A 7877-nucleotide genomic window follows, 5' to 3' on the forward strand; every position below is an offset into this window, starting at 1 on the left:
TGTAAGCTCTAGATGTACCAGAGTATCATTCTGGCCAGTCACCAGCTGGGATGTGATTAGAGGAGGATGGAGATGGAAGGTGAACTGTGAACCACTAAACTAAATCTCTCTCTCGTTCTCTCATTCACCACGCCAACCAGGCCCAGACCCAGTCAGTCAGTCACAGACAAAAGAGTTAGACACATGAAAACAGTCAGACATAGCAAAACAGTCCGACCGACTATCAAACAGTCAGACAGGCCCAGCCCAATCTGTAGGCTCCGCGTGCTTCAGTTTAGCTCTCTTTATTCCTCTTCTCCTTTCCCTCCTCCTCTACTGCACTGCTGAATGAATGTGGTGAACTCAGTGGAATATGAGACCACACCATGTGTGTGTGTGTGTGTGAGCGCGAGTGTTGAACAGAGGGATGCTGCTTTCAGTCCTTTTCTCTCTCCGCTCGATGCGAAGGTGGGTTTGAAGTGATGACGCCAGTCGGGCTGGCCAGTAGCCATGGCAACGTACGTACACACCACACACACACACACACACACACACGTGTTGCAGCATTGAGGGTTTTGTATCGAAAGTGATGGTTTAAGTTCACAAAGGTTCTTCCTCTCAATGGATGGATGGATGAGCAGAAGGACGTATGAATGAGTGGATGGACAGACGAGTGGATGGACGGACGAGTGGATGGACGGACGAGTGGAAGGACGGACGAGTGGATGGACGGACGAGTGGAAGGACGGACGAGTGGATGGACAGAAGAGTGGATGGACAGACTAGTGGATGGACGGACGAGTGGAAGGACGGACGAGTGGATGGACGGACGAGTGGAAGGATAAACGAGTGGAGGGACAGACGAGTGGATGGACGGACGAGTGGATGGACAGACGAGTCGATGGACAGATCAGTGGATGGACAGATGGGTGGAAGGACAGACGAGTGGAAGGACAGATCAGTGGATGGGCAGATCAGTGGATGGACAGATGGGTGGAAGGACAGACGAGTGGAAGGACAGATCAGTGGATGGGCAGATCAGTGGATGGACAGATCAGTGGATGGACAGATGGGTGGAAGGACAGACGAGTGGAAGGACAGATCAGTGGATGGGCAGATCAGTGGATGGACAGATCAGTGGATGGACAGATCAGTGGATGGACAGATGGGTGGAAGGACAGACGAGTGGAAGGACAGATCAGTGGATGGGCAGATCAGTGGATGGACAGATCAGTGGATGGACAGATGGGTGGAAGGACAGACGAGTGGAAGGACAGATCAGTGGATGGACAGATCAGTGGATGGACAGATCAGTGGATGGGCAGATCAGTGGATGGACAGACGAGTGGATGGACAGGTGAGTGGAAGGACAGACGAGTGGATGGACAGACGAGTGGATGGGGACAGACGAGTGGATGGACAGACGAGTGGAAGGACAGACGAGTAGATGGGACAGATGAGTGGATGGGCTGATGAGTGGATGGACAGACGAGTGGATGAACAGATGAGTGGATGGACAGACGAGTGGATGGACAGACGAGTGGATGGACGGACGAGTGGATGGAAGGACAGATGAGTGGATGGGCAGACGAGTGGATGGACAGACGAGTGGATGGACAGACGAGTGGATGGATGAATAGGAGGCTAGCAGCACTATTTTGTGTGAAGGTTGTTTGAAGCGCTAACACTGTAAAGCTGGAGTTTCAGTAACCATGGTAATGACGAGCATACAGCACACACACACACCCGTATAAAAGCTTAGCGCGAGGTACAGTATATGGTGTGCCACTGAGACAATAGTATGTATACTGCACAAAAATATAAACGCAACATGTAAATTATCGGTCCCATGTTTCATGAGCTGAAATAAAATATCTCAGATAAAGTTTTTCACTCAATTTCTGTGCACAAATTTGATTACATTTCTGTTAGTGAGCATTTATCCTTTGCCAAGATAATCCATCCACCTGATAAGGTGTGGCATATCAAGAAGATGATTAAACAGCATGATCATTACACAGGTGCACCTTGAGTTGGGGACAATAAAAGGCCACTCTAAAATGTGCAGTTTTGTCACAAAACACCATGCCACAGATGTCTCATGTTTTGAGGGAGCTTGCAATTGGCATGCTGACTGCAGGAATGTCCACCAGAGCTGTTATCAGAGAATTGAATGTAAATTTCTCTACCATAACCCATGTCCAACGTCTTTTTATAGAATTTGGCAGTAAGTCCAACCGGCCTCACAACCGCAGACCACGTGTAACCATGCCAGCCCAGGACCTCCACATCCGTCTTCTTCACCTGCGGGATCGTCTGAAACCAGCTACCTGGCCAGCTTATGAAACCGAATAATTTATGCACAAACTGTCAGAAACCGTCACAGGGGAGCTCATCTGTGTGCTCGTCGTCCTCACCAGGGTCTTGACCTGACTGCTGTTTGGTGTTGTAACTGACTTCAGTGGGAAAATGCTCACCTTCAATGACCTCTGGCATACTGGAAAAGTTGTGCTCTTCACGGATAAATCCCGGTTTCAACTGTACCGGGAAGATGACAGACTGATGTCAATGTTGTGAACAGAGTGCCCCATGGTGGCTGTGGGGTTATGGTATGGGCAGGCATAAGCTACGGACAACGAACACAATTGCATTTTAATCAATGGCAATATGAATGCACAGAGATACCGTGACGGTTCCTGAGGCCTATTGTCGTGCCGTTCATCCGCTGCCATAATAATGTTTCAGCGTGATAACGCACGGCCCCATGTTGCAAGGATCTGTACACAATTCCTGGAAGCTGAAAATATCTCACTTCTTCTATGGACTGCATACTCACCAGACATGTCCCCCATTGAGCATGTTGGGGATGCTCTGGATCAACGTGTTTTCGACAGCGTGTTCCAGTTCCCGCCAATATCCAGCAACTTCTCACAGCCATTGAAGAGGAGTGGGACAATATTGCACAGGCCACCATCAACAGCCTGATCAACTCTATGTGAAGGAGATGTGTCGTGCTGCATGAGGCAAATGGTGGTCACACCAGATACTGACTGGATTTCTGATCCAGGCCCCTACTTTTTTTTAAGCTATCTGTAACCAACAGATGCATATCTGTTTTCCCAGTCATGTGAAATACATAGATTAGGGTCTAATGAATGTATTTAAATGTACTGATTTCCTTATATGAACTGTAGCTCATTAAAGTCTTTGAAATGACTGCATGTTGCGTTGATATTTCTGTTCGGTGTTAATGTTGGTCCTAACAGTGAGACCACCCTCCTCTTTTGGTCCTGAAGGCAGCACTCGCTCAGTCATTCATCCCAGTTCAAGACTACAGTACATTGTGTTGATCAGAAAGTAGAGTATGTAGCACTAAGCACAAGAGCCCCAGTATAGCCTGGTAACATAATGGTTGCTGCTTCAAACAATGTTTCTTGTTTCTCTATTTGGCAAGAGACCCAAGCTACCATCAGTAGTCCACACCCCAGTAAGCAAGCCATGTGTAGCAACTGCACTGGGTATCTACTCTACAAGGCCAAGGATATGCTGTGCGATTCCTGGCGATAAGTGGGACATGTTCCTCTTGCCGTTTGGTTTCGGTAAGCAGGTAAAAGACCCTCAGTCGTGAAGCACCCAGGTAACTTTTGAATGGGCTCTTTTTTTTTGGGGGGGGGGGGGGGGGGGAATCAAACTTTCCCGATTGAGATCCTTCTATAAAATAGACCGACGGCGTCGGAGGACAGCGACGGAAGGTCTGACCATCTTTTAGAATATGGCAGGTTAGTGGGCTCGATAAACAGTTGATCATCTCTCAGTTAATGCATTCTGAGCCCGAAAACACTGGAACAAACAAACAAATTAGAGTGGAGATAATTTGGCGTTGAGTAGGATAAAAAAAACCCAGCGGAAAGTGACGGCCATTACGGCTAAGCGTTCTGCGATCACAATTCAGATGGTTGAAAATGACCCCCCCAACGACGCTTCTGGACTAATGTGTTTTCGCAGTACGTTCATCAAAATAATGTTTTAGAATGCGTGCTGCGCGGGCTTCCTGGTCTTGTCTATCACATAATACAATACGCCTAATAACGTGTGATTATGAGAAACAGAGATAGATATCAAAGACAGCCCTCCGTGAGCCTCTCGCATAAAAGACCAGTCACCGTATGAGACTTCACACCGTCCTTGTCCCAGGAGAGAAGACCAGGGGCCTGTATTCACAAATCGGCACAGAGTAGGAGTGCTGATCTAAGATCAGTTTTGCCCTTTTACAATCATAGTGAATAAGATGATATGGCCAGGGGGGGGGGGGGGGGGGCTGATGCTAGTTCAGCACTCGTACTCTGATGCCTGATTCGCACTACAGGTCCAAACCGAGCCAAGCTGAGCTGTACTGGGCATGCCTGGTTGCATGCATCCACCATAGATGCTGGAACCGTGCTGGAAAGGACACTGTGAAAAGAAAATATCCAAACCAGCTGAGTATGGTTCCGGTTGGCACTAGTATGAATAAGGCATGAGACGCCTTGTGAGTACAGGCCCAAGAGCTCTCCAAGGACCAGATGAACTAAGCCTCTCACACACTTGGGAAAGTTTTGCACCTGTTCTTTTTAAAAGACACTACGGCGTGCAAGGTCAGAACTAAAGGTAAAATTGAGTTTAGGAGAAGGATAATTGCACCACCCGGAACCAAATCTTATGTGCACCAGCTAGCTAACTCAATTTAATTCTGGGGGCGGAGGTGCCAACATCTGAACTAGTGAAAACAGCAGATGGCATGCAAGAGAAGAACAAAACTATATTTGAAAGGAATTTCTGAGAAAATAAAATAGAAAATGAGGAAATTGCCTATCACTTTGGTGTTTTCTTCCAGCTGAGACAGTGGGTGAGGGGGTTAGAGGTCGGGAGGTATCGGACAGTGTTGTGTTAATGCTCACATGACAGGCAGGAGCAGGAAGCTCTTACTGAAAGTGATGATAGGACAGTAACAGGAGACATGGTCATGAGAGACAGAGACATGCCTCCCTCAGCAGCTTAAATCCTTCACGCACGCACGCACACGCACACACAGACACACACACACTGGATTCCATTCAACAACAGTGCGGTAAAAAAATGGATCAATAAATAAACATAAAATGAATTCCTCCAAGGATGGTTAGTTGGTTAACAAAATATAATAATCAACACTGCGGAGATAATCAACACTGCGGAGATAATCAACACTGCCATCTCAGAAAATAAAGCATCCTTATCTACAACCTCTCACTTCCTCAATGAGGAAAGATTGCATCCACATTAGGCCTACATCTAACTACAAAGTATACAGAATATTTTCATTCTTTGGTAGTCGTTCATACTGAGACAAAACACCATTCATATCACGTACAGCGCTACAGTGAGCCAGAGAGATCAAACTGCACAGAGAGAGCGCTGCATGAAAACATCCGTAATGATTCCCACGGGGATGGGAGCTGTTGCATCTCTCTACAGTAACTCGCATATTTTCGTTTAGGAAAAGATATGCACTTACCCAAACAATACAGTTACTGAGACAAACACACTAGATTATACAATGAAACCAGTACTAGATTCAATGCTTAGATTGGAAGGCAACAAAGCATAAGTGTTGAAGGAAAACACACTCGCACACAACATGACTCCCTCCCTACCTTTTACGGTCAGTAGCGCAGCTGCCAGCTGTAAACATTGATATTCACTCCATGTTGTCTCGCAAAGAGGAGGAAGAGAGAGAGAGAGGGAGAGAGAGAGAGAGAGAGAGAGAGAGAAAGAGTAGTGGCAGCTCTAGGCATTACCCAGTCGTATGGTCCAGTCTGGAAGAGCTTTCTTACCTGGGTGTGTTTCTCTTCACATTACCATCCTTCCTCCCTCTCAACTCAACCCTTTGACACAACGCAATCTGAAAATACTTGTTTCCTTTATCAGTGTGTGTGTGTGTGTGTGTATGTGTGTGTGTGTGTGTGTGTGTATGTGTGTGTGTGTGTGTGAGAGAGAGAGTGTATGTGACGGGTTTTCTTTTGTTTGTTTCCTGGAGGAGAGCGAAAGATCCACAAGCGACAGCCTCGTCTAGGTATATGCAGCAAGAGGCTATATGGTAGCCTTGGCAACAGAGCCAGAACGAGGGAGAGGGAGGGATAGAGAGAGGGAGTAGGGAGGAGGGAAGAATCATAACACATCGCTGAGCAGTGAGCACCCCCACTGTCCCCTCTCATACCAAGCTGTAGGCTTTGCCACCCACCTCTCCCTTTCCCTGTCTTTTCCCTCTCTCTCTCTGTTGCTCATCCTTTTTCCCCCCCTCCTCTCTCCGTCTCTTTATGTCATCCCCTCGCGTTCTCCTACGCTCACTATCTCTCTCTTTCCCTCTCTCTCTCTCTTCAGATATCTCTCTCTATATTCCTTCCCATCTCTCTCCAGCTATATGTGATGGAATACACATGGTAGCTTTTCTTTGGCAGCCCTCTGAACTGACCAGGAGTCCACAAGCCATCAACACAAATACACTACAAGACATGCACTCCCTCTGTCTCTGTGTATGTCCCCCCCCCCCCCATCACATTAACACCAAAACAGTTCAATAACAATAACAGTGAAGAACATGCTCTCTCTAAGCAGGCTTTAGCTCAGTGGGATACTGCGGTATTGTGACGCACGTAACTGTTTTTTTTTTTTATAGCGGGCGGTCATATGCACACACACATACGCACAGACAAACACACGTTGTTCCCTGGAGGTCATCCGCGGGTAGGGCAAACCGGACGACAGGTTAAAAATACCGAAAAAGGCCTGATACCCAGCAGCCTTGAGTTGACAGGCTCCATGGTCACCATGTTGGAATTCTTACATCACTTTGCCATGACGGAGATGTTATCATGTCCATTTAAATTCCTCGCCAATAACATAGCCGGACATTTAGAAATGACAAGCCTTGAACAATCAAACAGTACACTGCTCTCTATCCGATTTCCAAGCCAATATGTATTTCAAATTGCCGTGGGGGTAAAAGTGGAAGTAATGTAGGTGCCAATACTGTGCAACAGTCTACTCTAATGTATGAATATTTCCTGGTCAAAACAGAACGTGGTGAGGTGTTCCTCTAGTGAAAATGTAGGACATCTAGTGGTAAATATCTGTCATTGCAGAAGCATCATTTGTAGACGACTGTAAACACAGGCCTTTACCATACCATCACTATCACTATTGATTGATTGTATCCAGCGGAATATCCAGAACCTTATTGGGTCAGTAATTGCATGTTCATTAACATGGTCGGTATCCTCCAATGGTAAACGCACAATGTAACAGGAACAACAACAAAAAAACTGAACCATACATTGTCTCCCTGCAGCCCGGTAGACAACCCTGTACTCCGTCGTCAGATGTGACGTTGACCTCTATCAAACAGCCTCCCTGTCTATCAGTGTCTATGCCATAAAACACGTGGCTGACGGCCAGGGATGCTAACATATCTACCGGTGGATTTGCATTAGGCTGCGGGCGAATCAAATCAAATCAAATCGGTTTATATAGCCCTTCGTACATCAGCTGGTGTCACAAAGTGTTGTACAGAAACGCAGCCTAAAACCCCCAAAACAGCATGCAATGCAGGTGTAGAAGCACGGTGGCTAGGAAAAACTCTATAGAAAGGCCAAAACCTAGGAAGAAACCTAGAGAGGAACCAGGCTATGAGGGGTGGCCAGTCCTCTTCTGTCTGTGCCGGGTGAAGCCTTCATCTCACTACTGTAGAGATCATCTCACTTCTTCAATGGACGATCAGTTGTTTTGAACTACATTCTGCCACTATAGTCCACGACTTGACTATGCTGTATGGCCTGCTTCCCTGACCTATAGTTTAGCCTAGTCCTGAACTAAAAAGTGTA

The 7877-nt window shown here is 46.8% G+C and overlaps 1 protein-coding gene across 3 annotated transcripts in view; it reads right to left on the reverse strand.

Moving 5' to 3' along the window:
• ptpn5 (protein tyrosine phosphatase non-receptor type 5) overlaps nucleotides 1-6412 on the reverse strand; it is a 30130-nt gene extending 23718 nt beyond the window's left edge. The window contains exon 1 of one of the 3 annotated variants that reach the window (XM_036951749.2): nucleotides 5832-6412. The gene's annotated coding sequence lies outside the window, so the exon portion shown is untranslated. Of the gene's footprint in view, nucleotides 1-5651 lie in introns of all 3 variants that reach the window. The other 2 variants (XM_090203493.1, XM_036951756.2) reach the window with 2 other exon arrangements.
• Between the last annotated feature and the right edge of the window lie 1465 nt (nucleotides 6413-7877).

This window comes from Oncorhynchus mykiss, chromosome 2, assembly GCF_057628025.1.
Source record: "Oncorhynchus mykiss isolate SJ-2025 chromosome 2, ASM5762802v1, whole genome shotgun sequence".
Lineage (NCBI taxonomy): Eukaryota > Metazoa > Chordata > Actinopteri > Salmoniformes > Salmonidae > Oncorhynchus > Oncorhynchus mykiss.